Consider the following 16,259-nt stretch of genomic DNA (forward strand, 5'->3'; position numbering starts at 1 on the left):
GTGTTTTTGTATATGTTGCATTCATGCATCATATTTATTTTTCCAAATAAAATATGATATTTATTATATGTTTTAATTCATTATAATTTATTTATTTATTTCCAGCAACAATGGTTAATTTTCTTAATCCTGATCAAGAAACTCAAAATAAGAAAGAACTAGTGAATCCTTGAGATGGACACCTTAGTTCTTTTCATTTAGACTTCAACAATCTAGATGTTTGGTACAAAAACATACACATAATTCTAAGTGAACTAAAAGTGTATGATGTAATAATTGATGTGCCTCCAGATGAGCCATCAACTTTATCTGATTATGATAATCATAAAAAATATGCAGATTGGATGAGATCTGATTATTTGGTTCGTCATTGCATACTAAAGACTGTGCCTGACGATATTAAATTGAGATATGTGAACCTTAGATCTACATACGAGATATGGGAAAGAATCAAAAGAGATTATTTTGATCACTTAAGAAGTTTTCAAGAAGAAAGGGTAAATATGATTTGCTCATCTCCTTTTAATATATTTGAATAGTTGATTCAAATTTTTATGCCACCATATTTTTGTCTTGTTTTTAAGAATGCATTATTCAAGAAAAGAAAAGAATGCGAAAGAAAAACAAGAAAATGATTGCAGATTGGTACACCAAGAAATAACTGACATGGAAATTAGTTTTTTCATTTTCAACTTTGTATTAAGTTCTTTTTCTTTAAAGTATTTCTAGAATTCTTTCTATAAAATATTTTTTTAGATTCTTTTATTTGATGAATGAACAAATTTAATATTTCTTTTATATAATAAATTCAGCTGTTATTTTTGAAATATACTTGCTCTACCTATTTCATCAATGAGTATAAATGATAATTATTCATTATTCATTATTCATTATTGTGAAAATCATAGATTTAATTAATAAGACATCTTATTCAAACCACAATTAAGTGAAACATATATGAGAATTATTTTTGAGATTGACTTGTAATTAATTAGACACATAAAATAAATAAAAGGCAGTCTTTTATTGCAACCATTCAATGGTTGTCTCCCTGTTTATATAGCATATTACTTAAAGTTAACTAAAAGACATTTCTCTAATAAAGGCTCAAAAATTACATCATCGTTTAGCTAATACATAGAGATGTATAGTAACGCATCAATTTTTTTATTTATTTATTCAAATTTTGTGCTTTATTTTATTTAATTGTTAAGTGTTGTGAATTATTTTATTATATGTTTAAATTATTTGTTAGAATTTTTTGGTAGAATTTTTGTGAATTTAATTGTTAGTTATTTATTTATTTTAATATGTGAATAATTGAGTTTTGATTTAATGCACCAAGGTGCATGGTAGATAGTGATACACCCTAGTTATTGAGTATGTGCATGTGCATGGTTGCATGGTGCACTTGTGTAGAATTTTGTACACACTTTATTATTTCCTTTTATTAGATTTATTTAGATTATTTCATTAAAAAAATAAAAATAAGAAGAGGAAAGGAGAGTGGCGTGTAGCATGGTGGGAAAGGAGAGATTTATTTACATTTTTTTTTATTTGGGTGATTTTAGATAAAATAGGAAAAGATGTTGTCATCTTTATTTCCAACCAATTAAGATAAAATTAAAATAAAAGAAAAATAGCAAGAAGAGGAAACTAACCCATCATGTTCATTAGGTTATTTTTGGCTAAGTTAGAATGAAAAGAGAAGAGAGAAAAGATGAGGCCATTTTGGAGCCTTGGAGCCATCGGCCTAGTGAGAAGGAGATTGAGAGAGTGGACGTTTTCTAGAGAGAGAAGGAGAGAAAGAAGAAGAAGAAGAAGAAGAAGAAGAAGAGGAAGAAAGGAGAGAGGATCAAATCTCTATATAGGTAAGGATTTTCTTGGTTAAATTGATTCTAGAGTTTGGGAACCTTTTCTTAATTTCTTGATGTTTGATTTCTCTCCCCATGTTCTTGTTGTGTTCGAATCCCTAGGGTTGGGCGAGGTGGTGACCATAGTTGGTTATTGTGTTTTCTCAAGGAAGGTATTGGATTCCTCCCTCAACCTTTGTGTTGGTTTTGTTTTCTTGGGGAGATTAAATATTTATGAATTGTAATGATATGTTGTTTTGTTTTTCCCTTTTATTTGTTGGTGGCATGTTATTTTGATCATGAGATGAAGGGTTTTGTGGTTTAATGCATGAAGGGATTTGGTTTTGATTTGCTAAGTATGATGATCTTGGTATTTATGTTTATGTACATGTAGTGTTCGCCCAAGGCCTATGTAAGGATTTCATGTTGGTTTTGTTTATGTTTCTATTGGTTTTATATGAACTTGTTCATTGTTTTGAGGTAGAAATATGTTAGTGTTCATGTAGATGTAAATGGAGGTTTTGGTTTTATATTATGTTTAGGTCATGTAAATCTCGGTCTAGGGTTCTTGTGCCATGTATATGTATGATTGATCTTGGATTATGCCTATAATTTGAATGTATAAGTGATGATAGGGATTTTTCATAGAATAACAATATGATAATAGTTACATGCTAGGGGTTGTGATTTATTTGTATAGATTTAAACATGTATGGTTATGGTGTAAATTTTTGTGAAGCATGATGTAAAATATGGATTCTGGATGAATGTGCCTTCTGATTTTGTGTTTAAGTGATGAGAAATATGATGAAATTAATGATTTTGCATGCATAAATGATTTTGCAAATTCTATGATGTTTTTCAGAAATTAAAGGGAATTTTAATCAACATTAAAATAGTTTTTTTACTCAATTTAATACCTACAGATATTTTTTTTTATTTTATGAAGAAAATATAAGTTTTAATTTCAAGTTTATGATTTTTGAGTGTTTAATATGTTGTTGAAAGTTTTGAGTAAAAATGAAAAGTTGTCTTTTAAATGAAAGGAATTTTGTGTGGATGTTGAAATAAAATTAATACCCTAAACTATGTAAATATTAAAAATGGTATATTTAATTGTAGCCATGAGTGTTCATCTTAATAGATATGATTTTTCTTTAATTAAATTAAGAAAAATATTGATATTAATTCACTTGTGATTTTTAAATAAATTAAATAGGTAGCTGAAAGTTTAGTTCAATAATTTTAAAAAATAATTATTTGATCATCACTTATGAATTTATTCTACTTAAAATTTAGTCTTAAAATATATTTTTCCCACACCTAAAATTTATATTTTTCTCACATGGGTTTGTAATTTTATTAATTTAAATAAAATTGTTATTTCCTAAGGAAACATGATAATTATAATTATTTTAAATAATTTCAAGCCTTTATTATTTCTAAGTAATTTAAAAATAATAAATGGATTTATTATATCTTTAAATGGCTAAATAAATTATTTTTATTTCATAAAAATAATGTTTTAAAGAGGTTTAATCAACTTAGTGATTTTAAAAGAAATATATAATGGTAAGAAAGTATGTTGCTAAATCCTTATTTTGAAAACAATAGAAATAATCGCGTAGGAATTATCGTTTTTAACGTCACTTTTTAACAATGTTTCCATGTATGCATGTCGCATGAAAATGCAGTTTTACGTTAAAAAATGTGTCTAATATTCAACCATATCATTTTTATTTAAAAATCATGCATGTAACATAGGTATAATTTGTATTATTCTTTTGGTCATTTTATGTGTAATTATGCCTATTTGGAAATTTTGACTAGTTTTCACCATGTGTGCATGTCCCATGCACACATGGGATATGTGAGTTGGGAACAAGAAAATATTATGTGATGGTAAAAAATGCTATTTAATTATATTTATAGGCTCGTTGTGAAGTTTGTCAGTTTTTGCTTTGCTTGGACCTGAGATAAGGAAGTTAGATAGAACTCTATTTATTTATGTTATGAACGGTAAGATAGGTTTGTTAAGGTTAAAAGTTATGTATGATGATGTACCATGTGATAGAAGTATGCAATATTATTTTGAGATGATATGATGAATTTGATAAATCATGAAACTTCATTTGTGTTGATATGACTGGGATGTATGTGTTTGGATGATGTATGATATGTAATGGTTGTTAGCGTGATGAACGCGATACAACAAAGGGGTTGTTAAGGATATGAAGACGTAACCCGAGTTACTAAGGATGTAAAGACGTAACTCATAGGGCGGACGCGTCGAGGTTATTCAATGACTAGAGATCCTGTTGTGACATGGACAAGTTTGTGGGCCATGTTCACAAAGTTATGATGATAATGTTAATGACGATTATGTAAACAATGATGACGCTTATGATGATAATGCTTATAATGATTATATTATGATGATGATGGTTAGGATAACAATATTTAGGATGTGTAGCGATGCATGAATATGAACATGTGTTTTGTGTGATATTTGTATTTCTTTACTGGGCTTTTAGCTCACCCCTTACTTTTCATTCCAGGTAGCAAATAAGATTTCTCTGTGGCACGTGTGGTGATGTGGGGAGTTCCAACGTCAGGGTGTGTATGACATGGGGGCATCCTATGGACGAGAAAACGATCAGTTTAACGCCAATTTCTAAATAATAATGTTATGTTTATTTTTTTAACTTTTCAGAACTTATCAGTGGGACTTGAACTTTAATTATTTTTAAAACGTTGCATGAAAACTTTTATTTTCTTTTTAAACTTTTGGGCCAAACTTGCATGTTTTAGCAAGGCCCCAATGACATTTTTCATATAATAAAGGAAATTTTTCAAAAATATGACTTTTATATTGTCAATGTGCAAAGAGTTGTACCTTTTTTAATTTGTATGAGAAAATTTATTAAAGAAAAAGTTAAAGTATGAGAAACACAATTAGTAGTTAACTAAAATATGAAAATGCTTTATTTTTTTTTATCATAGTTATGTTTTCTTTGATTTTGAAAGTAATTTTATTTTCTATTTTTTCCTTCATTTTTTGATTATTTTTTCAGTTATTTTTTCATTCTTTTTTTCATTACTTATTTTTTCCTTTTTTTTCTACCAATTTTTTCCTTCATCATTTTTTTCTTTCCAATTTTACATTCTTCTTCTTCTTCTTTTCATTTTTACTCATTTATCTATTTTTTTCTTTCATTTGTATTGTTTTTTTTTGTTCATATTTTTTCAGTTTTCTTTCCTTTTTTTTCATTTTATTTTTTCTTCATTTTTGTATTTATTATTTTCTCCTTCTTTTTTTTTTCTTTTTTCACACATATGAGCTTTTTTTTTCTTTCTTTTTTTCTTCTTCCATTTTTTCTTTTTTTTTTCTACCAATTTTTTCATTCATATTTTTTTTTCTTTTCATTTTTCCATTGTTTTTTTTCTTCTTCTTCTTTTTATTTATATTTATTCATTAGTTTTTTTCCTTTATCATTTCTTTTGTTTTTTTCTTCATTTTGGTACTTATTCTTTTCTCATTCCATTTTCTTTTCTTTTTTTCATTTTTTTCACACATATATTTTAACATTACATAATTATTTTACTATTTTTTTATTTATTATCTTTTATTATTGTAATTTTTTTATAGTTTTTTCCACTATATGTAAAAAATTCAAATCAATTTTTTTAGCATTTTCTTTTTACTGTAACACTTATAGGAATACCAAAATTTGGAAAGAAAACTAATAAAAATATGAAAACGTGAATGGGTAACTAGTTACATTCACATTCTTTGTGTATATATTTCTGGGTTCTTTATGGTAACTGGTTACCTATGTTACTAAAATCATAGTTACTTCTTCTTATTTTTTTAATGAAAGTATTCTTCTTCTTTTTCCTTCAAATTTGATGTTTATTTTCATATTTAATATGAGTAACCCGTCACCCCTCTTATGGTAACTGGTTACCCGTCTTATGACAGAAAGTTACTCTTCTCAGGATAATTGGTTACCCCTCCTGGTACATGTTATTTAACCTAGCTCTGGGATTTTTTTTTACATAATTGTCAAAGATCAATCAAGTAACTGATTACTTTACCCAGATTTAAAAAAATGCACAATCTAAAAAAAAAGGAAAAAATGTTTATAATAAATAAAAAATAATTTTATAAACAATTCATATTACAAAAAAAAAATTGCAAAACAACCAAAGAAAAATTTAATATAAAATTAGTAATATAAAAACAATATAAAAAAACAAATAAGCTAAAAATATAATAATCAAATTACAAACATACCCTTCAAAATTAATGTAACATGATTAAGAGTAAAACTATGGCATAAACTAATTTTTATACAAAAATATGGGAAAATAAACCCATAAAAGTGAAAATTCTTAAAAAAAAGCCATAGATTAACTTTTTGTGAAAAAAAACCATATTTTTGCACTCTATTAAAAATCCCATACAAAATGTAATTTCCTCTATAATAAATGGCTTTCTTTTATAAGTTTATGAGCATGTAAAAGTTTTACAAGTACTAGATTAGGGCGTTTTACAAATGGTATCAAAGACGGTCGTCCATGTTTCCAAGGACCCTCCCCATACACTCTAAAGACGGGAAAATCTCACCTCACCGCGTCAGAAGTATTTGTTTTATGTGCTATTACTTGTTTCTATTTTATTTAACTTTATAGTTTCGTAACTGCAGTATAGTAAGATGCCTCCCGTTTTGAAAACTACTAAGAAACAACCACTCAAGGAAATACGCGCAATACCCAAGGTGCAACTTGAGGAGGATCCCTACGATTGGAAGATTGCAGTGTTAAAAATGACAACAGTGGTTTGTGATCATATTCAAGGGATCATAAACAAAAGAGAAGCTTTGATGTGGCCCAAAGAGCAATATTGGGTGTTGAGGTAAGCATTGTCAACGTACTTTGAGGCCCTTCTCTAGTTGGACAAAGCATGGCACGACGTCATTCAAGACGACCTGGACTTTAGTATCATGGAATATGTAATCTACGATCTTACATACAACTACGATTTTAGTCGTGAGGAGCTGGTATTGGTGAAGACGGATGACGGAGAGATAGAGGAGCGTTTGGAGATAGTACACAATGCGGAAGGACCCTTGGCAATTGAGGAGGTAACTCAAGCCATACCACGTGTGACCTCTAGGATGAGGATAATGACGAGCGTTCCCGACTACTTTCACATCCCATAGGACGTCTTTGATTACAGCTCAGGGGACGAGTCCACAGTTGAGGACTAGAGTCTGTTGCGTAGATTGTTCCATGAAACGTTAATGAATAAGATGAGATTTTTTTTAAAGGACCCTAAGAATTTATGTTTTTGGTTATTAAACACTTTATGGGTTGTTTGATTTTTGGAATAATTTGAACACTTTGAATGCTATGGTTTGATATTTTCTTTTCCTCTTGCAAACTCTAAATGATGTGGTTTGAATGTATGATTTTTGCAAATATCTATCAAACCATTATGCGATTTTCCCTCCTTATGATTTTCTTTTGATGCCTTAGAATCTCATAATGTCGACTAGAGGAAGAGGAGGCAAGGAAGGAGGAAGAGGTCAAGGAAATGGTGTCTCCACAAGGTCTAAGGCCACGACAAGCCCTGACATAGAAATGCCATCAGTCCAACCTGCAGCTCCAGCAACACCATTTGTGGACCTGGACGCAGAGGTAGCAAGGTTAAGAGAACAACTAATATTGAGAGATGAGGAATTGGCACATGCCAGGCAAGTGCCCCAAATGTCCCAAGTGCCTCAAGTTCCAATGGCGCAGCCTCAGCCGCCAACACCACCACTTGCACCACTGCCTGTAACTTATGGGTTCGAACAAGTGTATGAACGTTTCAGAAAACAAGCCCCACAAACCTTTGAAGGGAAGGCTGATCCCATAGTGGTAGAGGATTGGTTAAGATCAGTCGAGGCCATCTTCGATCATATGGAGTCAAATGATCGCCAGAGAGTCTCATGTGCAGTCTATTTACTCAAGACGGATGAAGTTCAATAGGTTGGCAAAATTTGCTTCTGAAGTTGTGCCAACTGAAACTCTGCGAGACCAAAGTTTTGTAAAGGGCCTCAAGTAGATGATCGCTAGGGATGTTATGATGACCAATACTGAAGTGGTCAGTTATGCAATAGTACTTGATAGGGCACTTGAAGTAGAATATTTGGAAGATCGGATATGGAAGGATAATGCTACCAGAAGAGAGAACTACCAAAACAAGGGCTTCAATGAGGGTAACAAAAGGAAAGCTAATGAAGGGCAGAACAGTGGCACTGATAAGAGACCAAGACCCCTGGCCACGAATAACCATAGTCACAACACTCAAAACCACCATGAAACCGCAACAATCACTATAATGACTGGAACCGTGGGAATCACCAAGGCAACAGAGTAGAGCATCCCATCTGTCCTAAATGCTCGAAAAGACAATCTGGAGAATGCCAGGCCGACACCAATAAATGTTTTAAGTGCTGTCAGGTAGGACATCTGAGAAAGAATTGCCCACAATGGAAGGCAGGACAGAATAGTAACAACAATCTGGTGCCAGTATGGGTTTTTGCCTTAACTTAGAATGAAGCATCCAACAGCAACACCGTAGTCACAAGTCAGCTCCCTATATCTGGTATGATGTGTAGAGTCAGAATTGATTCTAGAGCGACTTACTCTTATGTTTGCATGAATGTTATTGATAAGTTGAGTATGCATTGCAAACTGTTTGAGCATAGCTTTAGTACAATGTTACCGTTAGGAGACATGATGTTGTAAACTAGGTAGTTGCCGTCAAGACCTATAACAATAGAGGGTAGGGAGTGCCCAACAGACCTTATAGAATTGAGTATACCATATTATGATGCCATACTTAGCATGGATTGGTTATCCAAACATGGGGTGACAATAGACTGTCGAAAAAAGACTATGGAGTTTAGACCAAAAGAAGGAGAGGTATTTTCCTTTAGAGGAGAAGTAGTGGGTTTTTTAACACCCATAATATCGGCACTAAAAGCACGACATATGATGCAACATGGTTGTTCAACGTTTCTAGCTAGTGTGGTGGATAAATCCAAGGAGTCAGAGTTTTAACTAGAAAATGTGCATATTGTTTGTGAGTTCCTGGAGATGTTTCTCGAGGAATTACCAGGATTACCCTCGGACAGAGAAATCGAGTTTGTGATCGAGCTTGCACCATAAACAACACCGATCTCTAAAGCGCCCTATCGAATGGCACCTACAGAGTTGAAGGAAATTAAGAACCAACTACATGAGTTGTTTGACAAGGGGTTCATAAGACCTAGCCATTCGCCATGGGGAGCGCCATCCCTATTTATGAAAAAGAAGGATGGGAGCATGAGAATGTGCATCAATTTCTGAGAACTCAATAAGGTCACCATTATGAACAAATATCCTTTGCCTAGGATAGATGACCTTTTTGATCAACTGCAAGGGGCAGCAGTATTCTCAAAGATTGATCTGCGATTCGGGTACCATCAGTTGAAAGTGAAAGAGGGAGACATTCCGAAAATGGCTTTTAGAGCTCGCTACGGGCACTATGATTTCCTAGTGATGTCTTTTGGACTCACTAACAACCTAGCAACATTTATGGACATGATGAAAAGGGTATTTAAGGACTATTTGGACAATTTTTTGGTAGTGTTCATAGATGATATCCTTATTTACTCGAAGACCAAGGAGGAGCATGAGGAGCATTTGAGGTTGATCCTGAAAAGACCATGAGAACATCAGCTATACGCTAAGTTCTCTAAGTGTGAGTTTTTGCTGAAGCATGTAACTTTCCTAGGGCATATAGTGTCCAAGAATGGGATAGCAGTAGATCCATCAATAATCGAGGCCATTAGAGACTGGCTGTAATGCCCCGAATTCTCCGATGTGTTTAACGGTGTGAACAGTAGGGCGGGAGGGCCGTACTTGCTTAATTATGTTATTAATTGATAAAATGCATGTATATGTTGATTATATTATGATATGATGTGAAATGCATGCATGTGAGTCCATATTTGTTATTACAGGGGTGTGATGGTAATTTGGCCCGTTGAGGGTAAATTGATTATTTATTCGCATGTTGGTGATATAATTTGAGAACACATTATGATGTGGGTTTGTTCGAGCCATTTGGCATGAGACGATCAAGGAATGTTTAATATCGGTTTGGTCATAACAGGCTTAAGCTCGGGGCTCGGGGTGAGTCTCGGGGTGTTTTAATGATTAGAGTGTTACCGGGCATTAAAGGGTAACGGGATGTGAAATATTGGAGTTTGAGAATATTGAGATTAGCGGGAAAAGGGAAGCGTTAGTTATGATTAACGGTGTAGGTGGAAAATGTCAAAATTGCCCTTAAGTTGGTTTAGAAGCTTTATTATACCTAGGGGTATAATGGTCTTTTGTGTTTTGGATATATATGATGTATAGATGGCTGTAAAACAGAACCCAAAACAGAGTTCCCTTCTTGTTCTTCCCGTACCTTCTTCTTGCTTCTTCTTCCTTGTGAGTTTTGTGAACTTGTTGAAGGTTTGAGCTTGGGAGCTAAGCCTTGATACTTTGGGAGAGTGTTCCACAGTGGAAGAGCACCATAACCTGAACTTGAGGTAAGATTTAAGCCATTAGTTTCCATGTATGCTCTGTTTTCGTTCATAGTTTTCAGCTTTAGATTTTGGTATGGAAAGTTGGAATCAAGGGGAGTTCTTGGGATGTTTTACTTGGGTTATGGTGAGGGATAGTTGTGGGTGATGTTTGGAGGTTTAAATGGGTGTTTGAGAGAGGTTTGGGTGGTGTTTAAATTGGGTTTGAAGGGTTGGTTTCAAGGGAAAACGCAAGGGAAGAAAAACAGGGGTTTTGGCTGAAATGGGCATTGCGCCGCGGCATGGCCAGGGTGTGCCGCGGCCCTTGGGAGCTGCTGGGTTTAGGCGCCTCTGTTTGAGGGGCGGGCCGCGGCATGGCCAAGGAGGGCCGCGGCCCTTAAGGCATTTTTGGCCAAAGAGAGCTTTTTGGCTCGGGGATGCAAGCCTAAGGCCTCGGGATTGAACCTACTACCCAGTTGAGTAGTGTTTGAGGTCCCGGAGGTTAGGTTTTGGTTTGGGAACCTTTTATTATTCATTTTATTGATGGAATCCCATAATTTGGTTATGACCAGGTAACCGCTAAAGGACCAAAAGGTCGATCGTTCTCAGGGTCATTCTTTTATCTGTTCTAGCTCGGACCAGAGGTAAGAAAACTGCACCCCAAATGTGACATGCGTCGATATTCGTGAAGCGTGATGATTGTGAGAATATGGACATGGACTGAATATAGAATGTTTAGCATGTATTGCTCATTTGTGCATGGTACTGACTTATTAGTCAGGTTTGGCAAGGGTGCTAGTATCAACTGTGAAGCTGTGACTTATTAGTCAGGTTCGGCGGTGGTACTGGGCACTGATTATGTTGAGCTGACTTATTAGTCAGGATGGCCTTAGTGTGTGTCACGCAAGCCAACAAGATTTGATCAAATCAATTATCAGCATTGAATGGCTCAAAGAGCATTAATGTCAGACCGACCCCGAGGGTCGATGAATGAAATAAGCGCTTGGAGGCTAGTGGATTACTCAGCAGCCACTCTCCCATTTGAATTAGTGACATGCATGGCAGTCACTCAGTGCGGTTTACCAGAACCCGTTGAAGGCTAGTGGCTTACCCATCAGCCACTTTTCCATTTGATTTAGTGACTCGCTTGTCAGTCACTCAGTGTGGTTTATCAGGACCTCATGTGGTGTTCACTCATTTGTTTGAAAGCTTTATGCTCAGTGTGATTATAATGATAATCATTTGATAATGTTTACATTAAGTGTTATGTTTTCTTGCTGGGCCTTGGCTCATGGGTGCTATGTGGTGCAGGTAAAGGAAAAGAAAAGCTCACCTAGCCTTGAGTGGAGAGCTGATGTGGTGGTGTGTACATATGCAGCCGCTTGACCACCACGGTCAAGGTGTTCTCAGAGGAACTAGGGGGTTTACCCTATTTTTGCCGCTTAGGTCGGCGGGATTGTAACTTTACGACAGTAGTGACCTTTTTGTACTGAGAACAGCTTGTAAACGTTTTGTTTAGCTCTGCAGAGCAGTTAGTAATAAAAATCTCCATTTCCTTTTTATTGGTTTTATGCCTTAACCTGTTAATTACACTTAGAGCACGTTTTTTACCATAGGACTCAGGTAGTGAGTCAAATTTCCGGTCCACCGTTCACCGTAACTGCTCTGGGGTAGCCAGGGCGTTATACTGGCCCCAGCAGAAGAATGCCTCAGAAGTTCGAAGCTTCTTAGGATTGGCGGGTTATTACAGGAAGTTCGTCGAGGGTTTCTCAAAGATTGCCACACCGTTAACCAACTTAACTTGCAAACATCAGAAGTTTGCATGGACTGAGAAATGTGAAGAAAGCTTTCAGAACATGAAGGATAAGTTGATTTCTGAGCCAATTCTTTGTGTTCCCACAGAGGGTGGGAAATATGTGGTGTATTGTGATGCATCAAAGAACGACTTAGGGTGTGTGTTAATGCAAGATGGGAAGTTAGTAGCTTATGCTTCTATACAACTCAAAGACTATGAACAACAATATCCCACTCATGATCTTGAGTTGGCAGCAGTGGTGTTCGCACTAAAGATATGGAGACATCACCTATATGGGGACAAGTGTGAAATATACATTGACGACAAAGTCTGAAGTACTTCTTCACGCAAAAGGAACTGAATATGAGGCAGGGAAGGTGGTTGGAATTAGTGAAGGACTAAGATTGTGAGATTCTATACCATCCAAGCAAGGCCAATGTGGTTGCAGATACATTGAGTAGGCGGGGACATGGGAATGTCTCAGCACTACATACAATAGAGATGCCTCTTCAGAAGGAGATTATAAATGTCGATATCAAACTTGTGACAGGAAGCCTAGCAAACCTCACATTACAATCCTCGCTACTGGAAAAAATTCGAGAAGGGTAGAAAGTGGATGAAGCCCTAATGAAGCAAGAGGCTTTGGTACAAGAAAGTGGTAGCAGTGACTTCACAATGTCCAACAGTGGATTGTTGTGATACAAGGATAGGATTTGTGTGCCTGATAATGTTGAGATTAAGGAAAGTATTATGAAAGAGGCGCATACAACGCCCTATTCCTTACACTCAGGGTCCACAAAGATGTACCAAGACCTTAAAGTGCTATATTGGTGGCATGGAATGAAAAGGGATATTGCTGAGTTTGCTGCCAGATGTTTGACCTGCCAGCAAGTCAAAGTAGAACACCAAAGGCCAGCAGGGTTCACTACTACAAAAAAGGTTTTTTAGGACTAGCATTGCGAGTCCTAAAAAAGTTTTTAGGACTCGCAGGGTGCTAGTCCTCTATTTGAGAGCCTTAAAAACTGAAGTTGCGAGTCCTAAAAGACTGTTTTGCAAGTCCTAAAAAATCTAGTTGAGTGCCTTTGATTAAGTTTTTAGGACTCGTGTTGCGAGTCCTAAAAAATCTGGTTGAGTGCCTTTAAGTAATTTTTTAGGACTTGCTTTGCATGCCCTTAAAAGTATTTTTTTTATAAAAAAAACAGCTAGAATTTTCATTTTGATTTAGAAAAAATATATCATTTGAGTGTCCAAAATGTATTATATATATTAGATTTCTAAAATTTCAAAAGAAAATACAACAAAATATTTTTTTATTAATTACTCAAAAATATAAGTTCAATATTTAGTCTACTCAGCTTACAAAATCATATTACATTATAGTTTATACTACAATCAAATTCTATCATCACCAAATATTAAACAAGAAATGTATACAATGTTAGTGAAATATATTTTTTATTCTAAAAACTTCAACTGCCAATGTTATCTAGTATTGTACCAAAGAAATGCATCTCAATATAGACCTGCACATTATAAAAAAGTTCTTTAATTAATAAAAAGTTTCTCCACTGGAAATAAAAAGTTCTTAAAATGTTAACCACTAGAAATAAAAAAACAAGAGAGTTCCACACATAATTGATCAGTGTACATCTCTAGATCTACGGATAATGTATATCCAATTAATTTGGAGATCTATATAATAATTCAAACTTATAAATAAGTAGACACACACAACAATCATAAATATGTATATAATAGATGCGAGAATTAAACTATCAGTATAGGTATTCATATAGTCAAGCAGCAAACAATTTCTTGTTAGATAGTACTATTTCATAAAATGTTATTCATCCAGTACATAGAGGCATTTCAAAACAGTAGCAAACTACACCAAAATCAGCAACAAAATAGACCATAAATCTACCATATTAATCCATTCAACTTAGTTAACAAAATACACCAAAAATCTGTCACAAAATACACCAAAAAAACCAGTAGCACAATATAGAAAATATACCATTAAAAAAATAGCAAAATATACCATTAAAACTCTGGATCACAAGATCATGCTCCAATCTTTGACAGACCTCAGTTAGTCTCCATTGCACAATAGCAAACTACACCAAAAGCATCAGCAAAATAGACCATAAATCAATCATATTAATCCATTCAAACCGGTTGCAAAATGCACCAAAATCCAGTCAAGAAATATACCAAAAACTAGTAGCAAAATACAAGTAGTAGCCATTAAATAAGCAGCAAAATAGACTATAAACACACCAAAATCCAGTCACAAAATACAACAAAATCAAGTCACAAAATACACCAAAAACCAGTAGTGAAACACAAGTATAAAGCCATTAAAGCATAAGCAAAATACACTAAAGATGATATTCATTATTAGTCTAAGCTCAAAATCAGATCTGAACATATCCAACACAATTAAATCAAATATATTTTAACATAAAAAAAATAAAATAAATACCTGCTGCCGCCGTGAGCTACAGTGTCGCCGCTGTGAAGTTAAGAACCCCACCAGCCAACCCCGAGCCCAGCCACTATCCCTGCCTAGCCCCTCCCTGCTCGAGCCCCTCCCTGCATCGTCAACCCAGACCCAGCCCAGCCCAACCCGAACCCCTCCCTACGCCGTTGACCACTAGCCAGCCCGTAGCCTAGCCCAGCCATCATCCCTGCCAAGCCCCTCCCTACACCGTCGACCCAGACCCAGCCCAGCCCAACACCGTGAACAAAAAAAGCTCAAAAATAAGAAGACATTGAAGTATATAGAGATGAGTGGCTCACCAAAGACGCCAAGAACAACCATCGATCCATCGTCTTCATCGTGACCTGACCCCCATCACTCAAGAAAAGGCTCACCGTAGAAGTAGCCCATCGCGCCACCCATTGTTGCGCAAATCTCCTTCGCACCGTGGCCGTCACCATAGCCTTTGGATGAGTGAGAGAGAGACGCTAGGTTTAGAGAGATGGGCGGCTGGGGCTTTCTTTGGGGAGAGGGTGAAGTTTAGAAGGGTTTTTTTTTTGGGGGGGGGGGGGGGGGGGATCAATGAGTAAAGGGTTTGGGCTGTTTTGTTCTTTTTTTTTTACTTAAATGGGTATGTGTATATGTAAAAAAAATTAATATTTTAAATATAATATGATAAATTTATAAAATATAAAATAATCAAAAAAAATTACAACTATTAAATTTATACAAATTTTAAAATTATTTTACAATATTTAACCAATTAACAAAAGAAAATCTAGTTTAAAATTTTTTAATTAATACATAATTTTTCCAATATATTAAATTTTTTAAAAATATTTTTCCAATTAATAAAACAACTCTTTTTTAACTAATACAAATTTTATAAATATGTTAAAGAATAATATAGTTAATTTTATAAATATGTTAAAGAATAATAAATTTAAATTTTGATATAAAAATTATTATAAACACAAAAGTTAATAATATGAAAAATTTAGAAACAAAAAAAAATATAGTTTTAAATTTTTTGAATAAATAAATAATTTTTATAAATATATTAAGGACTCCCAAAGCAAGTCCTTAAAAAGTCACCATTCCTAATTTTTCAGCCCATGATTTTTTAGGACTCGCTTTGAAAGTATTAAGGACTCCCAAAGCAAGTCCTTAAAAAGTCACCATTCCTAATTTTTCAGCCCATCTTTTTTTAGGACTCGCTTTGAAAGTATTAAGGACTCCCAAAGCAAGTCCTTAAAATTGTTAAGTAAAACACTCATTTTTTAGCCCAAATTTTTTTAGGACTCGCATATTTTTTTAGGACTCTCATTGCGAGTCCTAAATTGTATTTTTTCAGGACTCTCAATGAGTGTCCTAAAAACTCCATAAACATTTTTAAGGACTTGCATTTAGGTGCGTGTCCTAAAAAAGTGTCCCGTAAAGGGTATTTAATAGTTGTGGTTACTTCAACCGCTCTACATTCTTGAATGGAAATAGGAGGATATAGCAATGGATTTTGTGGTAGG

The 16,259-nt window shown here is 34.3% G+C and overlaps 1 long non-coding RNA gene across 1 annotated transcript; it reads right to left on the reverse strand.

The window, feature by feature from the left end:
* Positions 1-13,547: 13,547 nt before the first annotated feature.
* LOC133821368 (uncharacterized) lies at positions 13,548-14,708 on the reverse strand. The gene is made up of 2 exons (XR_009887517.1): positions 14,296-14,708; positions 13,548-13,777 (listed from the first exon to the last, which is right to left on the reverse strand). It is a non-coding gene; the product is annotated as an uncharacterized LOC133821368 (long non-coding RNA).
* Positions 14,709-16,259: the final 1,551 nt, after the last annotated feature.

This window comes from Humulus lupulus, chromosome 3 (assembly GCF_963169125.1).
Source record: "Humulus lupulus chromosome 3, drHumLupu1.1, whole genome shotgun sequence".
NCBI classification, from domain to species: Eukaryota; Viridiplantae; Streptophyta; class Magnoliopsida; order Rosales; family Cannabaceae; genus Humulus; species Humulus lupulus.